The sequence below is a fragment of the Lissotriton helveticus genome, chromosome 8 (assembly GCF_964261635.1).
Source record: "Lissotriton helveticus chromosome 8, aLisHel1.1, whole genome shotgun sequence".
Taxonomy (NCBI): Eukaryota; Metazoa; Chordata; class Amphibia; order Caudata; family Salamandridae; genus Lissotriton; species Lissotriton helveticus.
The window spans coordinates 773973037-773998040 of NC_136069.1; the positions used below are offsets into that span (position 1 = coordinate 773973037).

The window sequence follows — 25004 nt, forward strand, 5'->3', positions numbered from 1 at the left end:
CACGGGAAGAATACTTCGGAGGATGTGGACTATTTTTCTGATAAAGTGCTACTCTCCTGTAATTCCACTTTGCACCGTTGTCAAGGAGTACAAAGTGAGGAAACGCCTTCCTAACTCGAAAAGGACCTCTAAATTTAGAAAGACCTTTGGTACATCGACCAGGTTTGACTTTGACAAGATCTCCTTCGGAGATCGGTAAAGGAAGTACATTGGATGATAAGGTTTGTTTATCTTTCTCTTTTAACCAGGCAGGGGTCAGTCTCGAAACAGGGGCACGACCACGCATCAACTCAAACGGAGATTTTTCTCCCTGCTTATGAGGAGTTGATCGATATGCCCAGACTAACTCCTGAACGCACTCATCTGAAAAACATCCACTCGCAACATACATCTGGATCACCCCTTTCACCAGCCGATTCACTCTCTCACACAAACCATTGCTCTCAGGATTGTAAAGACAAGTGCGGTGATGAGAGATGCCACACTCACGCACAAAATGAGACATTCTGGTGGACGTTAACTGGGTGCCATTGTCAGTAATCAGTACAGAAGGACAACCCTCATCCAGAAAAACAGATTTAAGAAAGCAAATAGTGGAATCCGTCGTGATTTCTCTCATGAAACGTATGGTCAACCACTTGGAGAAGCAATCAATAACAACTACAGCAAAGCATTGATTTGAGGGTAGCTCATTCATAGGACCAATGAAGTCCAGGCATATGGTATGCCAAGGCACACTTTCAAAAGAGATATTCCCAATAGAATGAGAACCAATGACCTTTAGACGTTTCTCTCCTTCCTTGCAAAAAGAACATTTAACCACACAATCCACTGCATCACTATCGATTGAGGGCCACCAAAAATTCTCCTTCACACGCCGCTGAGTGAGGGTTTGGCCCAAATGACCCGCATGAGCAAAGCTGAGAATTCTACTTCTCAAAGAATTAGGAGGAATAAAACGATCACCTCTCATTAGCACATTTTTCCCAAATAGGGACAATTCGCTCAAAACCCTAAGAAAAGGCCTGACAGAAGGCTCTAGAGTACTCTCCCTTCTTGCTCCTTTAAGAACCAGATCAACAACGGCTTTCAAAACATGATCATCCTCCATGCCCTTGGACCACTCATCAGCTGAGAAGGAACTCTCACACAAAAACAAAACATCTTGTAGAGAGGCAACAGCCATGTCGTCACAAACATCCTCTAACAAGCCTTGACCACCAGCGGAAGGTACTGGGAGACGCGATAAACAATCCGCTTGAATATTCTTCCAGCCATGAACAAACTCAACCTCATACTGATAATCTTGCAGTCGAGAAGCCAATCTGGCTAACCTGGGCGACCCTTTGCCCGTTCCACCAGGCGCCAAGACATTAACTAGGGGTTTGTGATCTGTGCGAAGAATGAAACGTGAGCCCCTCAAATATGTCCTGAAATAGTTTACACCCCATGCAGCTGTAAGAGCTTCCCGTTCAATAACAGAATAGTTAACTTCAGAGATAGACAATGGCCTAGATGCGAATGCTATAGTTTTCTCAGTTCCAGCATATTTCTGAAGAAGTACTGCACCAAGACCAATTCCACTCGCGTCCACCATTAAGACAGAAGACCGCTTAATATCAAAAGGGGTAAGGACCTTGGCAGACTTAAGTTCAGACTTGATGTTACAAAAGCATGACTCTTGCTCACTCGACCATGAAAATTTTACACCCTTTTTCAACAAAGACCTTAATGGAGCTGTTTTTGCAGAGAAATCTTTCACAAATTTGGAATAAAATTCGACTAGTCCCATGAAGGACCTGAGTTGTTCTTTATCAGCCGGGGAGGGAGCTAACTCAATAGCCTCCAATAAATTCTTTTTAGGCCTGATGCCATCTGCAGAGAGACAATAACCTAAATACTCAACCTCTTTAACCAAGAATGCACATTTCTCACGGCGTAACGTGAGGCCAGCATCAACAACCCTACACAGAACATTCTGCAAGACCCTGTTATGTTCCTCCAATGTGTCTCCAAAGACGAGAATATCGTCTTGGAAGAAAATTACTTTGTCCAACCCTTTGAATATTTCAGTGACCATTCGCTGAAACACACTAGCAGCGGAAATAAGACCGAACGGCAACCTAGTGAACTGAAAAGTTCCTTCACCTGTAATGAAAGCCGTAAGGTGTTTTGAACTATCATCCAAACGAATCTGATGATATGCATGTTTAAGGTCTAATTTGCTAAAGAATCTTGCCCCCTTAAGTGTGGAAACTAATTCACTAATGTTCGGTAATGGAAAAACATCTGCCACCACACATTTATTCAAAGAGCGTAGGTCTACTCAGAACCTAATTTTGTTGTCAGGTTTTCGTGAAATGACCACAGGGGAAACCCATGGAGAAGCTTCTACTGGCTCGATAATGCCACCCTGAAGCATCTCTTCCAGGACAGTCTTAACCTCATCACCCAGAGCAAAAGGAACCCTCCTAGCTTTGTGCTGTACAGGAATACTGCCCTCTTTTAACAGTATCCTATGAGAGTAGCCTTGCAGTTCGCCCAATTCATCCCTGAAAACAAGATTGTGGTTATCAAGAATGTCATCGATGGAGCAATCATCAATACTAAGACAGGTTCATCAGCTCTAGGGTTAACAATAATATGTAGATCATATTGGTGTGAACGTCCTAAAATGGCAGGACCATCCACAGACACATACATTTTACCCCAGGTAGATCTGTTTTTAAAAACAATTTTCCCTTCGAAGTAACCAAGAAGATCAATTTTCTCACCCTGGTAACCAGAAGGAAATATGTCACACGCATCTAAACACCTGTTTCCCCATACTTCCTTCAGCATGGATGAAGGAATGATAGTCCACTTGGAACCAGTATCCACCATTAAACTGACACATTTGTCATCAATCCCAAAGTTAGCTTTAGGAATACGTTCTCTCTTTTCAGCACAACTACATACAGTGTCGCATAAAACTAGAATTTTGTTCACATCTCGTTTTAGATCACCATATTCACTCACAACAGTAACCCTCGGACTGGATCTGTTTTTGCACATTTTCGCAAAGTGACCTGTCTTACCACAACGTAAACACTCCTTATTGTTAGCAAAACAGAATTTTGCATCGGACATATGCGAATAACTCCCACATTTAGAACACATCTTAGCTTGGGACCTATTAACAGATTGCGACTGGGGTCTATTGAAAGACTGTTGAGACATATTTTTTTTCTGTAACACATAGCCCTTCTTCCTCACAATAGCCACGGCAGCTGCCTCATCATCGCTAATATCACTATTAACAACTTTATGCGATATTTCTGCAATTTTGGAATCTACACCACTCTTTTGTAGCTCTTTTATGCATTTTTCACTCTCCTCAACTACTTTAGCTAACTCAATTGCTGCTTTAAGAGTAGGGTTCTTGGCAGCCCATAAACGTTCCTGAATTTTCCTATTATTAGCTTGTACAATTATTTGATCCCTAATGTGTTCATCAGCCATTTGACCAAAGTTACATTTGACTGACAGCTCACGTAGACGAGCAACGAAATCGTCTATGCTTTCTCCTTCAAGTTGTTTGTTCTTGTAAAATCTGTAACGTTGTAGAACTAGATTCTCCTCTTTCCCAAATCTATTTTCCAGTCTTGCAATAGCCTCTTTAAACTCATCCAAAGGTTGAGAAGTAGAAGACAATACTTGTGGCAAATATTTGAAAAGACGTTGACCTTCTTTTCCTAAAGTGGTCATCAAAAGCGCTTTTTTTCTTTTTGGCGAAAAGTCTTCTCCATCTAGAGCTTCAATATAATTATTGAACATTATAATCCAGTCTTCCCAGGCAGTGGAAGGGTTGCCAGGTTCGCTTAAAAATTGCGGAGGTAGCGCAACATTAACAGATTGTGCCATGATAATACACCTTTTGTAAGGTTATTACAGTTGTGATGTTATTCAAATGACTGGATTAATTATACAAGAACAAGTCACCAAAGTGCTAGTATGCTCATTTGTTTAAAGGTTGATACCACGATGAAAATACTGATGAAAGCTAATACCACAAAGTTAAGTAATTGGAAGTCATGCGCTTAAATAACTGTTTGCAGAACGATTAAGCGCTACGAATTATGAACTGAAAACGAGCTTATATGTTTCTTTTAATTAACATTATCCAGATTTCACTTTGAAGAAAATGACAAACTACTTATTCACCTTACTTTCCTCAGCGCTTGTCTGCCGACGATAAACAGAGTGAAATAATGTATTCAAGATGGCCGCTAGCGTCATTTGTCATAGAGGTCACGTTGTTAACCTTACGTCAATGACACACAGTATTCCGCTCTTACTTCGCGTCTTCTGTTGTCTAGGAAACGAATCACCTTGTCAATGGTTCTCGTTGCTACGGAGACTGTGAATACGTAGACAGTTGCGTGCGATCAGCGCGATCAGCAGATGATGTCATCAGTCTCGATCTCGTAGAGAAAAGAGGCGGAGAAATGTGAAATATTGAAATTTCACTTGACGTTTCTCAACGCCGCTCGATGTCCAAAACAGAAAGAGACCGGAAAATCAAGACGCTGTTCTCCGTGGATTCGTTGGGAAACGGATCTCTGTTCTTTTAAAATCTTCCTTCTGCTGCAATACGAAATGGCCAGATACACCCAACAACAAGTCGCCAAATGTTGTATGTTGTAATGAAGACTCTGGAAGCAAGCAGGTAGCAGGTAAGTAGTTTAATGCAGCAATGCAGGAATAACAGGACCGTCGCCCATCTGGCCAAGCGCTAACTGCCACAGAGTAGAACCAGCAGTAGTGTCATGGGGAGAACTGTATAAACAATCTAGAAGGTTCATAGGCAAGGAAGAGGACAGATAAGAACAAGCTATGTACAACAGTAAATCAGATCAATGCTGAGCTGCTGAAGAAATCTGGTCTCTATCCACAATGAAAATTCGAATCCTGTGGCACAGGCAGCACGGGACCACGCCTGGGCATAACTGGCACACGTATGGCATCTACTACAAACAACAGCATGTTGGAAAGAATGCTTGAATTAATCTCAGCCACTGGCAATTGCTTGGGCAGCATTCCAGAATTGTCTTTTTCACCCACTCTACCATTCTAGCCAGAGATAGCCTTTAGCTAATTAGTCTTGGACCTGCTCCAATAGGAAGGTTCCCTCCCAAAATTCCGGATGAGGTCCAGTACAAATGGGAACACAAGCAATGCCAGACCAGTCCTGACCTGATTAGCTCTCATAAATGTGGTATAACTTGATTCCTATAGCACAGTGAGCATGGGACACACATCTCGACTGGTATGCTGCCTCCAGTAATTTGCTTGACTAAAATTAATTCAAACATTCCATCCATCACTTTTTGATTTTTTGCAGAGTGGAATAATGATTTACTGGAATGTGGCCTGAGTAATTACTGGAAGCTGAGATTAATTCAAAAGTTTGAGTCATGATTTTATGTTATAATTTATATTATTTATTCATGATAAATTCATCAGTATATCAACCCTAGCCCAAATAAGGTACTGATTCCTTCTTTCAACCACTTGCCAGAGCTTCCAGATCATCAAGCCCCGGATGTACTAAGCTATTTCACAGTTCCAAAAGGTCTGAGTCGCTAAATCAGAGCCCTTGTGAGCAGAAATAGCTTTCTGATATATACCAAACCCAACTAGCGATTTGTTAAAGCATTATCAAATCGAAATTTGGGTTTTTTGATTAAATACAAATGCGCTATTTGAAAGGGTCTTGTTTAGGGTGTTCCGTTCAAATAGCCATTTGCAATGGGATATATTAAAGTTTTGCCGCCAAATCCAGTCAGATAACACTCAAAGGGGCATATTACCAACAACTAGCGATAATTATCGCTATGTTGGCTTAGCGGCAATATTTTTATCGCCGAGCTGCGGCGCTTTTTATCGCTTAGGAACCTTGCTATTATCAAGGTTTATCTCCTAAGCGATAGAAATCGGACGAAAAGCATGAATATCGCTGAAAAGTCAGTGATATTCATGCATTACCGAGCTAATGTTCTTAGCCATGTTATCCACCTACCATTGGATAACATGGCTAAGAACTGCTCAGTGGCAGGTGTTAGCAGCTTTTGGAGATATTTGCGCTTAGCGCGAATATCTCCAAAAGTTGGTAATAGGAGATAGCGATGTTAGCGACTGTTTCCAGTCGCTAACATCTTGGCACGCCCACTTTGCATGTCATTAGTGATAAATTTCACTGACATGCAAAGCGGGGCCCAAGATGGTCGCTATCTCCTACTAGCTGTCGCTAACTGGTGTTAGCGACAGCTAGGTAATAGGGAGATAATTTTATCTCCGCTTTCTTGGCTTTTAAAGCCAAAAAAGCGGAGATAAACCCCCTTGATAATATGCCCCATAATTGTACAGGTTGTACAAAGGTAGTGTTTTATAAATGGAAAGTGAACCCTAGAGGATCCCTTCACCTTTGTGGATGATGAGAAATACACTATTTAGTAGTAGGTAGAGTTCCAAAGGACAACTACTTCCTCCTTAGTTTGTGAAACATTTATGTTTTTTTCAAATGCATCCTGTTTTCTTTTAAGGCAAACAGGCTACATTATTATTTAAAAACAATCACAGATTTAGGGCCCGATTCCGATGTCTTTCGAAAGACCTCCGAATCAGATTTGTCTTTCCCAAATCTGATTTGCAGCTCTTGTTTCTGACCAAATCGTACACAGGTTCGAACGAGGAAGTACGATGCGGAGATCGCTTAAGCAACGACCGAATCGTGTCCAGGACCCGAACCTTTCCTTACGACTTGTTCGTAGCCAAATCATGCCGCACAATGGAGCCGATTTCTGACTGAGCGAGTATAATGCACGATTTGGACAGGTCTTCGCCTCGGTCTCAGCTAGACTAAACGGCTGTCAGAATCTTACTTCGGGGCAGTAGCAGGCACCCCTTCACCTGGGGCCCTCAAAATCTGTCACAGGGGTGTGCCCATGGGTCTCCCCGAACCAGGCATGCACAGTGGGCGAGCACCATGGGTTGCCCGCCACAAGCATGCTTTTCCCCACCCACCCCTTTTTGTCTATGGGAGCCTGTGTACGTGTCTGTATACAGGCTCCCATAGAATTCAATGGGAGTCAGAGCTAACCGAGTCCATAAGCATACAGCTGCATCGTACTCGTTCATTGGGACTCACGGATCACGTTTTGCTCGGAAAGCCCTCTGGATCCAAGTCATACGGAGGGCTTTCCAAGCGAGATCAGAATCGGGCCCTTAGTGGCTTGCTGTCCCAAGCAATCCATCATTCCTGTGATGCCAGTGAATCATAGGGGGTCGCAATTTGCCAACTACCACAATAACATTCACAAAGTAAGTGCAATTGTTATTCACAGCGATTGTGTATCTTGTGAGCCAATCGATAAGTGGATCACTGACATAAAATCGGAATCAACAATACCGGGCACTAGAAATATCATGTCAAAAATATAGGTTACAAAAATATTGATTTCCTATTTTTATAATGATAAGTACAAAAATAGTGAAAGAAATATATAGTTTCACACTAATATCATTAAAAAACATATAAAAATATTGTTTCTTTATATATGTATCAAGGCTATCTCTAGCCGAAACGCGTCATGGCGGACTGGTGCTGGGCTAAACTTCAATAAAGAAAAATTTGCACCGTCTTGGGTCTCGCTGGTTCCTGCTTGAGTGTGTGGCTGCATTGCTGCGCTCGCCAGTGTTGGGAATTCAACATACCTCATATATATATATATTACCTACTGGCGGTCGCCAGTAGGTATATATAGTTAGGATTTTTTCTCTATGGGTTTTTTGAAAATTCTATGTCTAATAACTTTGGCGTTTGTGGACGGAATTGGCTGAAAGTTTCAGGAAAATGGCACATTTTGTTTCTGAGCAGCCCTTGAAAATTTGGGGGGGGTTCGTCCAGTGGGGGCCGAGAAAAAAGGGGGGTCCCAAAAAGTGTTTTTAACATTGAGTTTTCCATAGGGCGGTTGGCCTCACTTTTAGCCCGAACGGCTGAATGGATTTGCACGAAACTTGGCAAAATTGTAGGGACTGGTAGCCCGATGTGCCTTTTGTAGGTCTCAATATATGTGCTCCAGTGGATTTTGAGAAATTAACGTTTAAAAAAAGATATATATCTGTAACAGCGGACCGGGCAGCGCTCTGGTTCGCGGACTTTTCGCGCAACGGAGCTTTGTGAAGCGAAGCTGATTGGTTCTCCGGCGTCTGTCAACATTCCAAACAGTCCGTAGCGGCCGCCATCTTGTCTCTCGGTAGGATCGAGAGACAAGAGGAGGTCAAAACAAAGGGGGAAATAACTATAAGGGGGCATAGTAGATCCTCGCTGACCCCCTAGGTTTGATGTGGAGGTTTTAAAAGGGCCCCGCGGGGCAAAAAAAAAAAATAATAATAATAATTGAACGGCTGAATGGATTTGCACGAAACTTGGCAAAATATTAGGGACTGGTAGCCCGATGTGCCTTTGCTAGGTCTCAATATATGTGCTCCAGTGGATTTTGAGAAATTAACGTTCAAAAAAAGATATATATCTGTAACAGCGCTCCGCTTCGCGTAACGGAGGTTTGCGAAGCTGATTGGTCATTCTGTCACTGGGCTATAGTTGGGCTACATCTGGCTGATATTTGGGCTACATTTGTTTTTTTGTGTGTCTGGCGGCCATCTTTGGGCTACATTGGGCTACATTGGGCTTCATTGGGCTACATTCGGCTAATTAGCAAATAGCTCATCGCAAACTAGGAATGGTAAAGAATCGCTATTTATTCCTTAAAGTTCGCTATTTAGGAAATGCAAAAAACTTTGATGATATATATGGCGGTTCATCTCTAACAAGATAAGAAGCATAGGGATACATTTATGATGACTGGCGCATCACCAGGGATGTGTTAGTCATTCTGTGCCGCTGTTCCGTCACCTATGGTGTGCTGCATTTACAATGCGGCGCATCATGGGGCAAAAACAGCACAGATGCGTGATGTATCTGTGCCGTAAAGGTGGCGCATTGCTGGAGTTGTATCGCAAGTGTGATGAAGCTCCAGCAAGGGTCGGGGGTGCCCCTGTCGCAGGGTTTCTGTTCTCACACAGAACTGTGGACAGAGGATTGGAACCTCGGCGAATGCATTGCTGGAGTTGTATCGCAAGTGTGATGAAGCTCCAGCAAGAGTCGGGGGTGCCCCTGTCGCAGGGTTTCTGTTGTCACACAGAACTGTGGACAGAGGATTGGAACCTCGGCGAATTAGGGTGTCCCAAAACTCACGTTAGTAATCAAAAACTCCTTAGCAAGCTAGGTACAGTGTCACATTGGATATAACAAACTCTCAATGTTTAGACAATCCAGAATATGAACTTATAGTACCTCAGGATACGTGGAACTCATGAACAGTCGGTCGTTATAGATTTCTTAGAAACCAGAACATGGAGTTAAGAAGAACAGATGTGTATTTGAAATGTTTATTTACTAATGCCGTCTTCTCAGGCGTAGTACCTTAGATAATAAAAGTACACATATTATCAGTAGCAAAATTACCAGCATAGTTACTAGTACATAAAAAGCGAATGGTGATAGTATGTTAACATGCTGTAAATGAATAAGAGTTAGCAACACTTATAAGCAGCCGCGGGCCGTGGAGGGAGTTACGGTGAGGCAGGGAGGCGGGGAGGGGGAGAAGCAGGGTGGAGAATACAAGTACACATATTATCAGTAGCAAAATTACCAGCATAGTTACTAGTACATAAAAAGCGAATGGTGACAGTATGTTAACATGCTGTAAATGAATAAGAGTTAGCAACACTTATAAGCAGCCGCGGGCCGTGGAGGGAGTTACGGTGGGGCAGGGAGGCGGGGAGGGGGAGGGGCAAGGTAGAGAGGGCTCCACCCTGCTTCTCCCCCTCCCCGCCTCCCTGCCCCATCGTAACTCCCTCCACGGCCCGCGGCTGCTTATATCTCACCCTCCCTAATACACATATTATATTATTTGCTAAGAAGGTCTCTTTGTGTTGGTTTAGGGCGTGCCCATACTTTAGTGTCTTAGATTTGAAGGAATCACATCAGCATACACCAGCTCTCTCTTCATGTGAACCGCATCAACTGTTGTGTATGTGTGTTCGGCAAAGCAATATAAAACCCGCCTCATGCCCAGAATTGGCAGAAGTTGCACTTATGTTATGAGTATGAAGTCGTGGAGATCAGACCTCATAACAATTCTGTATCGTGTTGTTCTTGAAACTTTAGCACTCGCTGTACAGATATAGTTTAACAAGTAAAGCAGATAGTAGACCAATAACATATTATTCTCATGTAAACCACGATGAACTACTAGGTGGAAAGCTAAAGCAACAACTAAGTGTCGTGTGCAGAAGTTGCAAAAAAGGAAAAATGGCGTTTAAACCGGTAATGAGCCCATGCTAACTTAACACGGTGTAAAGATATCCAGGACCTAGATGACACCTCCTCATGATCCGGAAACGAACTGAATAAGATAATAGAAGTGCCATCTCATGAGAGCAGATTGCAAGTTTATATGTGGACGGTCCGCAAGGTAAAGCATTAAAAACTAGGAAAATTTAATGCTAAAGAAAAATAAAACAGCCAAGTACTTTATCGAGTCTTAAGCCAATAGGCAAGGTAAATAATAAAAACTTGACAAATAAGTCAATGAATTGTCAATGAAATGCTAGTACTCAGCATATCAAACATGAAAAAGGTCTATGACATAACTGTGTATGCAAAATAAGCTGCAACAGCCTCCAATAGGAAGTCACCGTCTTCATCCGAAAACAGTTCAGCCATCCAATTTAAAAGCGGAAAAGAACATACGTGCTCTCCCAGCACCGGATCCTCTATCACCATCAGAGGACAGCTCGGTGAGTTTTCAAGAAAGCTCTCTTCCAAGAAAGACTGTGCTGCCGCCAGTAAATTCCAGGGACCAAGTAGTCCATGCATCAATGCCACAGCCATAATCCTTTCGCCAGGACAAACCAACTCGTGAGTAATGATAGGAGTCATCAGCTGATTAAAGTCGACATCAGGAGAAACCGGTCCGCAGAGACACAAATCAATGGCCCAATCGAAATCACAGGTCAGGCAGTGAAATACAGGCTGGACACAGGTGAAGTAGGAGAACCGAAAAGATAATCCATATGCCGTGCTTAATATTGCCAACGGCATTGTGCCATAATATTCTAGCAAGCGATTGCGGAACAGTGTCAGCAGCTGCAGGGTCGGAGGTTGCATAGGAGGGACATCCATATTTAAAAATGTAAAAAAGCACAAGAGCGTCCGCTGGTAATGCAAGTAAAAATGCCAATCCATGAACCAGAGTGCAGAAAATACAATGAAAGGAAGCAGGGATGACTCCAAAGATTTTCTCAAATGAAGTCACGAGACCACTGGTAACAACTTTAAAAAAGTGCACCAGGGACTTTGTGGAGGATGCGTTAAAGATAGTCGGAAACATGTTGCTGAAATTGAAAGGCAAATGTTAATTGAAAAAGGTTTTGCACCTCTGTATGGGTGTTCGCTATGTGAAGTACGAAAGTTTCACGGGCCGAACTCAAGGCCACCTCTCTCTGAGACAAAAGAGCTCTTATTCTTGCCATGCCGTTGAAACGTGTCTCAAGGTTGGTATTTGTGGCCAGATTGAAAACTCCCTATGTTCATGTGTGGGAGGAAATAGAACATTTCTGCAGCAAATAACCCGTTCACTTACTGTTACGATAAAAGGAATACTTTTAATTAACTCAGAACAATCTTCATTATTGAGCATCAAATAACTACCATTTTCCAACAACTTGAACGTGGGGATGATAGCAGGAACTGGCGTGCCTTGCAACACGCAAGCCATATTTGGTCGGTGTTTGTTGCATGAACCGTGTAACTGTATATGCCTACACATTAGTGAATGATCTGGCGTCTCAGTGCATTCCTCTCCATTCAGATAAACTTCTTGATCATCTTTGAAACATCTGTATGTGTATGGAAGCGACCAGACCTCATGAAGAAAAGCACTACCTAAAGGTTCATAACGACCTATTGGTATATATGTCATACAATTTGAAAACTTATATAAAGCAAAAGGCAGCGTTATTAAACCGTGGATAAGGCATGTTGCCAAAAAACCCGCAATCCTCTGCTGATGATGTCACTGAGCATGTCATGAATGATGTAATATGTGACATCATCAGCAGTGGATTACGGGTAATGGTATCTCTAGTTTACTCCCTTATAGCTGTCTTTCTTTTAACATAAGTGTCTGTTTCCTTCCCTTATACTTACTGTTTTTGGGTCGCTTCCGGTTCGCGTACCCGCGAGCGAACTGGGAAGCGAACTAAGAGAAATAGAGGTTGGCACAGTTCCAAATATTGTACCAATTTTTTAATAACGGGGAGGTAGTTCTGAAAAGAACTTTTTTTTTTTTTTTCTGAACATTTTTTTACTGTTTTTGAATTTTTCGGAACAGTTTTATATTTTTTGGGGTTTTTCTTGGAGGGGGCAATGAAAACGATTCATTGTAAAGGGCTCAACAGGAGCAACAAAACAAAAAAAAGAAGTATTTATTATTTTGGGCGTTTCGGACAAACTTGCATATGATAGTCAATAGCTCTGTTGATCAGAGTGATGCTTTTTTCTCCGTAGGAAATGAATCCATCGCAAAATGCGCAGATGTGTTTTACATCACCAAATCTCATTTGTATATTTGGCACCATCTCCCTGCTCTCTGGTCCCGTTACTTCCGGTACAACAGATCTTCTGGCCATAATAGGGAGATTATCTAGGTCGTTCCGAAACTGTGCAGCACTGTAGTTGTTAGGATGCCACCTAGTCATATGGCGATGCATTGTGTAGTTTCCGAAACTGTATTTTTTGTCGGTCCCTCTGGACAGTCTATCTTGACATATAAGGCAAGTTACGTATCTTGCATTTACTTTTTTCTGACCTTTGGGAATTTTAAAAAATTGCCAAATGAAGTTTTCTTTCCGGTGAGACGTCCTGGGCTGCTCAGGCAAAAACTGCCTCTCTTCGTGCTCGTCCTCCTGTTCCTCTTCTTCTTCTTCTTGTTGAATTACAACTTGAGCAGGTGGTCCACTCTTCCTTGGATGTGGTGGAGGTGGTGGGGAAGCACCAGCTGAAGCTACTAAAGAAGCCATTGCTCAGTGATCACAAAGGGTCTTTCTCTCACAATGATGAAAGTCAGAGTGAGGAAAGAAGGAGGGATTTTCATCATTTGGGAAAAACAAGAGTTCTCAACCAATCAAAAGTGTTCATTTTAGATTATATGACCTAGTCTTACATCATTAGGAAACCAAAAGTGAAATGAACCAATGAAAAGTGTTATTACCAAGTCACATGACTTGCTGTGTTTACGTTAAGCGCTTTGCAGGGCCTCCCGGTTTGCTTCCAGAAACCTGCGCTTTGCGACTCGCTTCGCGTACCAGTTCGCTAACGTAGCACGTCATATGACGTATCACGCGACAACGTGAAACGTCATGCGGACGGGAGGCGTCACGATGTTGTTTTCTAACGCGGCACTTGCGGTAAAGAAACGTTTACCGGCTCGCGGTCTATTTCGCGGCATCAAGGTCAGCTAACGGGAAGCTTCCCGATTCGCGAAGCGGGAACGAAGAAAAAAAAATATTTAAAAAAAAAATTATTCATAAACATATAAAATATATTTTTGGATTTAAAGAAGAATACATTTTACAGCTACAGATATTAGCTGTTAAAAAACCAATGAAATTCACAGAAAAAACCATAGGTTATAGACCATATATAGTTAGGAATTAGCATTTACAAAACCTTGAAAATTCACTGAAAAAACCATAGGTTATAGACCATATATAGTTAGGAATTAGCATTTAGAAAACCTTATTTTACTCACACAAAACCATTGAAATTCCATATATAGTTAGTTACACTAACTATATATCGCGCACCCGCAATCCACTGCTGATGATGTCACATATTACATCATTCATGACATGGTCAGTGACATCACTGATGACATCACTGATGACATCTCAAATGACATCACTGATGACAACATCCAGTGACTGTATGTTTCTGTAAAGTTAAAATATGTCTTAGATATTGAAGAATGAGTGGATGTATAAGTGTCTGGATGAAGGATTTAGTAGGTGCGTATGAGGTATGAGTGAGTGATTAAATGTGTCTCACTGAATGCATGGGTTAGTGACTAAACTGTCTTAATTTGTGCATCATTATGTCTGTTGTGATGTAAACTGCTGCATGTGTTGATCATTAGCTATACGAGAGGCTATATGTGTTATTAATTGGTTGCCCAAGTATTTCTATGGGAGATTGAGTTTGTGTGGGGGTGGCTGGAAGGTGTGTGACTCTGTGCATAGATGTGTGAGCAGTTTATTCACTAGGTGTATGAGTTCAAGAGTGCATGTGGAAACAGCTACATGGGCAGTTGACTGTGTGCATGAGTGTATTGATGAGTGAATGGATATCTCAATGCTACATGTCATAGTAAGTACATATGTAAAACACAGTACATGTGAGAGTTGGCATATATAAATAACTGTGCATGAGAGCCACTGAGTGAGTGGTTGTATCGATCATTGTGAACTTGTATCAGGGATTGTATAAGAGAGTAAATATGTGTTAGTATATGTTTCAATAAGTAAGGTGTGTATAACTGTATAGTTGAAGAAATGGAGGTGAGATTGTTTCTTTGCATGACTGACTGGGTGTGTGAGTAACTCCATGGATGAGTGGCAGTGTGTGAGTGTCTGTATACACTGAGTGTATCTAAGGTTATATTAGAGTCTGAAGAGGTTTATCGTATTAGCACAAGAATGAATCCAAATGAGACGTCATCAGTGATGTCATCAGTGATGTCATTTGAGATGTCATCAGTGATGTCATCAGTGATGTCACTGACCATGTCATGAATGATGTAATATGTGACATCATCAGCAGTGGATTGCGGGTGCGCGATATATAGTTAGTGCAACTAACTATATATGGAATTTCAATGGTTTTGTGTGAGTAAAATAAGGTTTTCTAAATGCTAATTCCTAACTATATATGGTCTATAACCTATGGTTTTTTCAGTGAATTTTCAAGGTTTTGTAAATGCTAATTCCTAACTATATATGGTCTATAACCTATGGTTTTTTCTGTGAATATATATATATATTCACTGAAAAAACCATAGGTTATAGACCATGTATAGTTAGGAATTAGCATTTACAAAACCTTGAAAATTCACTGAAAAAACCATAGGTTATAGACCATATATAGTTAGGAATTAGCATTTAGAAAACCTTATTTTACTCACACAAAACCATTGAAATTCCATATATAGTTAGTTGCACTAACTATATATCGCGCACCCGCAATCCACTGCTGATGATGTCACATATTACATCATTCATGACATGGTCAGTGACATCACTGATGACATCACTGATGACATCATCTAGTGTCTGTGTGTTTTTGTAAAGTTTAAATACGTTTTACATATTGAAGAATGACTGGATGGATGGAAGACTGAGTGTGTGTGTGGCTGGCTGGGAGGTGTGTGACGCAGTGCATATCAATGTGTACTTGTATCAGTGATTGTATAAGAGAGTAAGTATGTGTTAGTATATGTGTGAAAAGTATGGTGTTCTGTGTTTAACTATAGATGAGGAAATCGAAGTGTGATTGATTCTTCACAGGACTGACTAGGTGTATGAGTGCATATGATAGTGTTCTAATAATAACTGACTGTATGTATGAGTAATTGTATGGGTGAATGAGTGAATGTGTGTGTAGACGTACGAATCAGTGAGTGCGTATGTAGTAACTGGTATTGGTGTGTCATGATGTCATCAGTGATGTCATTTGAGATGTCATCAGTGATGTCATTTCAGATGTCATTAGTGATGTCATCAGTGATGTCACTGAAGTATGGTGTTCTGTGTTTAACTGTATAGATGAAGAAATGGAAGTGTGATTGATTCTTTACAGGACTGACTTGGTGTGTGAGTAACTCCATGGATGAGTGGCAGTGTGTGACTGTCTGCATAGGTGTATGAGTGCATATGATAGTGTTGTAATAATGAGTGACTGTATGTATGAGTGATTGTATGGGTGAATGAGTGAATGTGTGTGTAGACGTAGGAATCAGTGAGTGCGTATGTAGTAACTGGTATTGGTGTGTCATGATGTCATCAGTGATGTCATTTGAGATGTCATCAGTGATGTCATCAGTGATGTCATTTGAGATGTCATCAGTGATGTCATCAGTGATGTCACTGACCATGTCATGAATGATGTAATATGTGACATCATCAGCAGTGGATTGCGGGTGCGCGATATATAGTTAGTGCAACTAACTATATATGGAATTTCAATAGTTTTGTGTGAGTAAAATAAGGTTTTCTAAATGCTAATTCCTAACTATATATGGTCTATAACCAATGGTTTTTTCAGTGAATTTTCAAGGTTTTGTAAATGCTAATTCCTAACTATATATGGTCTATAACCTATGGTTTTTTCAGTGAATTTCATTGGTTTTTTAACAGCTAATATCTGTAGCTGTAAAATGTATTCTTCTTTAAATCCAAAAATATATTTTATATGTTTATTAATAATTTTTTTTTTAAATATTTTTTTTGCTTCGTTCCCGCTTCGCGAATCGGGAAGCTTCCCGTTAGCTGACCTTGATGCCGCGAAATAGACCGCGAGCCGGTAAACGTTTCTTTACCGCAACTGCCGCGTTAGAAAACAACATCGTGACGCCTCCCGTCCGCATGACGTTTCGCGTTGTCGCGTGATACGTCATATGACGTGCTACGTTAGCGAACTGGTACGCTTACCGAGTCGCAAAGCACAGGTTTCTGGAAGCAAACCGGGAGGCCCTGCAAAGCGCTTAACGTAAACACAGCAGGTCATGTGACTTGGTAATAACACTTTTCATTGGTTCATTTCACTTTTGGTTTCCTAATGATGTAAGACTAGGTCATATAATCTAAAATGAACACTTTTCATTGGTTGAGAACTATTGTTTTTCCCAAATGATGAAAATCCCTCCTTCTTTCCTCACTCTGACTTTCATCATTGTGAGAGAAAGACCCTTTGTTACCAGTGAGCAATGGCTTCTTTAGTAGCTTCAGCTGGTGCTTCCCCACCACCTCCACCACATCCAAGGAAGAGTGGACCACCTGCTCAAGTTATAATTCAGCAAGAAGAGGAAGAAGAGGAACAGGACGACGAGCACGAAGAGAGGCACTTTTTGCCTGAGGAGCCCAGGACGTCTCACAGGAAAGAAAACTTCATTTGGCAATTTTTTTAAATTCCCAAGGGTCAGAAAAAAGTAAATGCAAGAAACGTAACTTGCCTTATATGTCAAGATAGACTGTCCAGAGGGACCGACAAAAAATACAGTTTCGGAAACTACACAATGCATCGCCATATGACTAGGTGGCATCCTAACAACTACAGTGCTGCACAGTTTCGTAACGACCTAGATAATCTCCCTATTATGGCCAGAAGATCTGTTGTACCGGAAGTAACGGGACCAGAGGGCAGGGAGATGGTGCCAAATATTCAAACGAGATTTCATGAAGTAAAACACGTCTGCGTACATTGCAATGGATTCATTTGCTACGGAGAAAGAAGCATCACTCTGATCAACAGAGCTATTGACTATCATATGCAAGTTTGTACGAAACGCCCCAAATAATAAATACTTTTTTTTTGTTTTGTTGCTCCTGTTGAGCCCTTTACAATGAATCGTTTTCATTGCCCCCTGCAAGAAAAACCCCAAAAAATATAAAACTGTTCAGAAAAATTCAAAAAAAGTAAAAAAATGTTCAGAAAAATAATAAAAAAAATATAAAACAACAAAAACAATAAAAAAAAGTTCTTTTCAGAACTACCTCCCCGTTATTAAAAAATTGGTACAATATTTGGAACTGTGCCAACCTCTATTTCTCGTAGTTCGCTTCCCAGTTCGCTCGCCGGTACGCGAACCGGAAGTGAACCAAAAAATTTTTTTAAAAAAAAGAACAGTAAGTATAAGGGAAGGAAACAGACACTTATGTTAAAAGAAAGACAGCTATAGGGGAGTAAACTAGAGATACTATTACCCGTAATCCACTGCTGATGATGTCACATATTACATCATTCATGACATGCTCAGTGACATCATCAGCAGAGGATTGCGGGTTTTTTGGCAACGTGCCTTATCCACGGTTTAATAACGCTGCCTTTTGCTTTATATAAGTTTTCAAATTGTATGAAATATATACCAATAGGTCGTTATGAACCTTTAGGTAGTGCTTTTCTTCATGAGGTCTGGTCGCTTCCATACACATACAGATGTTTCAAAGATGATCAAGAAGTTTATCTGAATGGAGAGGAATGCACTGAGACGCCAGATCATTCACTAATGTCTAGGCACATACAGTTACACGGTTCATGCAACAAACACCGACCAAATATGGCTTGCGTGTTGCAAGGCACGCCAGTTCCTGCTATCATCCCCACGTTCAAGTTGTTGGAAAATGGTAGTTATTTGATGCTCAATAATGAAGATTGTTCTGGGTTAATTAAAAGTATTCCTTTTATCGTAACAGTAAGTGAACGGGTTATTTGCTGCAGAAATGTTCTATTTCCTCCCACACATGAACATAGGGAGTTTTCAATCTGGCCACAAATACCAACCTTGGGAGCAGATATCAACGGCATGGCAAGAATAAGAGCTCTTTTGTCTCAGAGAGAGGTGTCCTTGAGTTCGGCCCGTGAAACTTTCGTGCTTCACATAGCGAACACCCGTACAGAGGTGCAGACCCTTTTCAATACTGATTCGCCTTTCCATTTCAGCAAGATGGTTCGGACTATCTTTAACGCGTCCTCCACAAAGGCCCTGGCGCACTTTTTTAAAGTTGTTACCAGTGGTCTCGTGACTTCATTTGAGAAAATCTTTGGAGTCATCCCTGCTTTCTTTCATTCTATTTTTTCCCACTGTGCTTCGTGGATTCCCATTTTTACTTGCATTACCAGCGGACGCTCTTGTGCTTTTTTACATTTTTAAATATGGATGTCCCTCCTGTGCAAGCTCCCGCCCTGCAGCTGCTGACACTGTTCCGCAATCGCATGCTAGAATATTATGGCACAATGCCGTTGGCGATATTAAGCACAGCATATGGATTATCTTTTCGATTCTCCTACTTCACCTGTGTCCAGCCTGTATTTCACTGCCTGACCTGTGATTTCGATTGGGCCATTGATTTGTGTCTCTGCGGACCGGTTTTTCCTGACGTCGACTTTAATCAGCTGATGACTCCTATCATTACTCACGAGTTGGTTTGTCCTGGCGAAAGGATTATGGCTGTGGCATTGATGCATGGACTAATTGGTCCCTGGAATTTACTGGCGGCAACACAGTCTTTCTTGGAACAGAGCTTTCTTGAAAACCCACCGAGCTGTCCTCTGATGGTGATAGAGGATCCGGTGCTGGGAGAGCACGTATGTTCTTTTCCGCTTTTAAATTGGATGGCTGAACTCTTTTCGGATGAAGACGGTGACTTCCTATTAGAGGCTGTTGCAGCTTATTTTGCATACACAGTTATGTCATAGACCTTTTTCATGTTTGATATGCTGAGTACTAGCATTTCATTGACAATTCATTGACTTATTTGTCAAGTTTTTATTATTTAGCTTGCCAATTGGCTTAAGCCTCGATAAAGTAGTTGGCTGTTTTATTTTTCTTTAGCATTAAATTTTGCTAGTTTTTAATGTTTTACCTTGCGGACCGTGCACATATAAAGTTGCAATCTGCTCTCATGAGATGGCACTTCTATTATCTTATTCAGTTCGTTTCCGTATCATGGGGAGGTGTCATGTAGATCCTGGATATCTTTACACCGTCTTAAGTTAGCATGGGCTCATTACCGGTTTAAACGCCATTTTTCCTTTTTTGCAACTTCTGCACACGACACTTAGTTGTTGCTTTAGCTTTCAACCTAATAGTTCATTGTGATTTACATGAGAATAATATGTTATTGCTCTACTATCTGCTTTACTTGTTAAACTATATCTGTACAGCGAGTGCTGAAGTTTCAAGAACAACACAATACAGAATTGTTATGAGGTCTGATCTCCACGACTTCATACTCATAACATAAGTGCAGCTTCTGCCAATTCTGGGCATGAGGCGGGTTTTATATTGCTTTGCCGAACACACATACACAACAGTTGATGCGGTTCACATGAAGAGAGAGCTGGTGTATGCTGATGTGATTCCTTCAAATCTAAGACACTAAAGTATGGGCACGCCCTAAACCAACACAAAGAGACCTTCTTAGCAAATAATATATTATGTGTATTAGGGAGGGTGAGATATAAGCAGCCGCGGGCCGTGGAGGGAGTTACGGTGGGGCAGGGAGGCGGGGAGGGGGAGGGGCAGGGTGGAGCCCTCTCTACCCTGCCCCTCCCCCTCCCCGCCTCCCTGCCCCACCGTAACTCCCTCCACGGCCCGTGGCTGCTTATAAGTGTTGCTAACTCTTATTCATTTACAGCATGTTAACATACTGTCACCATTCGCTTTTTATGTACTAGTAACTATGCTGGTAATTTTGCTACTGATAATATGTGTACTTGTATTATCTAAGATACTACGCCTGAGAAGACGGCATTAGTAAATAAACATTTCAAATACACATGTGTTCTTCTTAACTCCATGTTCTGGTTTCTAAGAAATATATAACGACCGACTGTTCATGAGTTCCACGTATCCTGAGGTACTATAAGTTCATATTCTGGATTGTCTAAACATTGAGAGTTTGTTATATCCAATGTGACACTGTACCTAGCTTGCTAAGGGGTTTTTGATTACTAAGGTGAGTTTTGGGGCACCCTAATTCGCCGAGGTTCCAATCCTCTGTCCACAGTTCTGTGTGAGAACAGAAACCCTGCGACAGGGGCACCCCCGACCCTTGCTGGAGCTTCATCACACTTGCGATACAACTCCAGCAATGCGCCACCTTTACGGCACAGATACATCACGCATCTGTGCTGTTTTTGCCCCATGATGCGCCGCATTGTAAATGCAGCACACCATAGGTGACGGAACAGCGGCACAGAATGACTAACACATCCCTGGTGATGCGCCAGTCATCATAAATCTATCCCTATGCTTCTTATCTTGTTAGAGATGAACCGCCATATGTATCATCAAAGTTTTTTGCATTTCCTAAATAGCGAACTTTAAGGAATAAATAGCGATTCTTTACCATTCCTAGTTTGCGATGAGCTATTTGCTAATTACAAATTATCCATTCATTTCCTTCATTTCCATAGGGCGGTTGGACTCACTTTTAGCTCGAACTGCTGAATGGATTTCCACGAAACTTGGCTAAATTGTAGGGACTGGTAGCCCGATGTGCCTTTGCTATGACTCAAGATATATGCTCCAGTGGTTTTTACGAAAATTAACTTTGAAAAATATATATTGGGCTACATTGGCCTATATATATGTTGGAGCCCAAATGTAGCCCAATGTAGCCCAATGAAGCCCAATGAAGCCCAATGTAGCCCAATGTAGCCCAAAGATGGCCGCCAGAGACAAAAAAAACAAATGTAGCCCAAATATCAGCCAGATGTAGCCCAACTATAGCCCAGTGACAGAATGACCAATCAGCTTCGCAAACCTCCGTTACGCGAAGCGGAGCGCTGTTACAGATATATATCTTTTTTTGAACGTTAATTTCTCAAAATCCACTGGAGCACACATATTGAGACCTAGCAAAGGCACATCGGGCTACCAGTCCCTAATATTTTACCAAGTTTCGTGCAAATCCATTCAGCCGTTCGATTATTATTATTATTTTTTTTTTTTGCCCCGCGGGGCCCTTTTAAAACCTCCACATCAAACCTAGGGGGTCAGCGAGGATCTACTATGCCCCCTTATGGTCATTTGCCCCTTCGCTTTGGCCTCCTCTTGTCTCTCGATCCTACCGAGAGACAAGATGGCGGCCGCTACGGACTGTTTGGAATGTTTACAGACGCCGGAGAACCAATCAGCTTCGCTTCACAAAGCTCCGTTGCGCGAAAAGTACGCGTACTGGAGCGCTGCCCGGTCCGCTGTTACAGATATATATCTTTTTTTAAACGTTAATTTCTCAAAATCCACTGTAGCACATATATTGAGACCTACAAAAGGCACATCGGGCTACCAGTCCCTACAATTTTGCCAAGTTTCGTGCAAATCCATTCAGCCGTTCGGGCTAAAAGTGAGGCCAACCGCCCTATGGAAAACTCAATGTTAAAAACACGTTTTGGGACCCCCCTTTTTTCTCGGCCCCCCCTTGACGAACCCCCCCAAATTTTCAAGGGCTGCTCAGAAACAAAATGTGCCATTTTCCTGAAAATTTCAGCCAATTCCGTCCACAAACGCCAAAGTTATTAGACATAGAATTTTCAAAAATCCCATAGAGAAAAAATCCTAACTATATATACCTACTGGCGACCGCCAGTAGGTTTTATATATATATATATATATATATATATATATATATATATATATATATATATATATTCACTGAAAAAACCATAGGTTTCACACACGTTATAGTTAGGAATTAGCATTTAAAAAACCCTAGAAATTCACTGAAAAACCATAGGTTTCACACATGTTATAGTTAGCTGGACATTTCATTCATACAAAACCATTAAAATTCCCCCGTTATAGTTAATTCAGCTAACTATAACTCGAACGCCCGCAATGCACTGCTGATGACGTCACATATTACATCACTCATGACATGGTCAGTGACATCACTCATGACATCACTGATGACATCTCAAATGACATCACTGATGGCATCACTGATGACATCATCCTTGTGAAAGAGTGGCAGACCTCCTCTCAGCATAATATAACAGTAAGCTTACCGTACTCGTACGGTACTCGTACCCTGCGATTTATGTTAAAAAAAAAATTGGGGAGGGGCCTTGTGGGTCCTTGTGGGACCCCCTGAGCAGGCCTAGGGGGTCAGGGTGTTTCTACCCTGCCCTCTTTTTGCGTTCTACACGTTTGTTTTTCTCCTTTCTTGTGCCTCAGTCTACTGAGGCACAAGATGGCTGCCAACACTTTCTGGTTTGGAGTGTTGACAGATAGTTGACAGCCAATTAGCATTCAGCTCGTGCTCTGGAAGGTACAGAGTACAATAAGCTTACAATAGCTTACCGTAACACCTCCAATATATATATCTATGATTTTACTTTTGATTTTCACAGGAACTACTGAATGGATTTACACCATTTAACAAAAAGGCCCATCTGCGAACAGAACTCTATCTTTTAGCCAAGTTTGGTGTAATTCCTTTCAGCCGTAATCTCATGCGCAGTACCTTAGATAATACAACCAAACATATTATCAGAAACAAGGTTGTCAGCATTGTTACTACTCCATAAAATACAAAGGGATAAAGCATCCTATAATGCTAAAGGGAAACAGATTTAAAATATATCTACATTTCACACTCCCTACCTACCAGGTTAGTTTATAACTACAGAAGGTCTCATAGGATTACATGGGCGGACCCATACCTCTGGTACTCAGCAGTAGTGGTTCACATTGAGTTCTGCACAAATTGTCAGGATACGAATGTTCTCCAACTGTGTAATTATGCCTCCACAATACATTATTAAACGCGCCAGTATCAGAGGTGGCCATAGCTGCATATGTGTTCTGGGTCGAACGTGCGAGGATCATTCCGAATAACAGACACAGTATCCAAGATAACCTTGATATTCCATGCTCTCACTATAAACACTAAACAAGCGAGGCAGTCTAGAAATGTAGCATAACAAATTATTCTCATGTGAAGCAAAATACTCAGCCTTCTCTAAACAATATCACAAGTGTGTGTCGTGTGCAAAGCATAGCAGGAAAGCAAAAATGGCGTTTAAGCTTCTAATAAACTCATACTAACTTAACACGGTGTGAGTGCAAGGCTCAGCCCACGACACCCTCCCGCGATCGAAGCACGTGATATAAACGTGGGCGAATTAGGAACGCAGGGTCCAAGCCTGAAAAGCAGAGTCAAGTTCAAATTTGCAAAACAAATTATTCGCTGTTTGATAGAAAACAGCAACTAAAAATAAAGAATAGGTAGAAAAATCAAAGAGTCTTAATCCAACAGCGTATAAGCAAGGTATGTAGCAACAGCCTCTAAGAGGAAGTCATTGTTCTCATCTGAAAACATTTCAGCCATCCAATTCAATAGTGAGAATGAACAAACATGTTCCTCAACGACCGAAGCCTCTATCACCATTGGAGGAAAACTCGGGTCATCTTCAATGTAACTGCGTGCCAAGAAGTCATGCGCCACTGCAAAAACATTCCAACGTCTCAATATTCCATGTATCGCTGCTAAGGCCATAATCCCGCCACCAGAACAGAGCAAGTCATGAACCACTAAGGGGCTCATCAGCTGGTCATAATCCGCGTTGGGAGACACCGTACAGCAGAGACACAAATCCAGGGCCCAGTCGAAATCGCAGCTCAGGCAATGGAAGACAGGTTGAACTTTTGTGAAAAAGGAGAATCGAAACGATAATCCATAAGCTGCACTCAATGTAGCCAGAGGCAGCGCTCCGTAATAACTAAGCATTCGGTTGCAGACCAGCAACAGCTGGGACATATTCTCGTGTGCTGCAGGATGTGCATCCATATTTAAGTAAACAAATTAATAGAAGCACACCGGCAATTAATGCGAGTATTAAGGGGAATCCACCAAAGATGCTGGAAAACATCGAATCAAAAAATGCTGGAGAAGACACCAAATACATGGGCCGATTATGATCGCGGACGGACTTGAGTCCGTCCGCGACCCCTGAGGAGGAGGGAACGTCCGCAGGGGCTGCGGCGTTCCCTCCTAGCAGATTAGGATGTGACCGATCCTCTATCTTTAACATTGCGGTGGGTGCAGCTTCAAGCTGT

At 41.6% G+C, this 25004-nt stretch overlaps 1 protein-coding gene across 1 annotated transcript in view; it reads right to left on the reverse strand.

The window, feature by feature from the left end:
- LOC144772911 (uncharacterized) overlaps positions 1 to 25004 on the reverse strand; it is a 2519762-nt gene that overhangs the window by 602192 nt on the left and 1892566 nt on the right. The window lies entirely within an intron of this gene.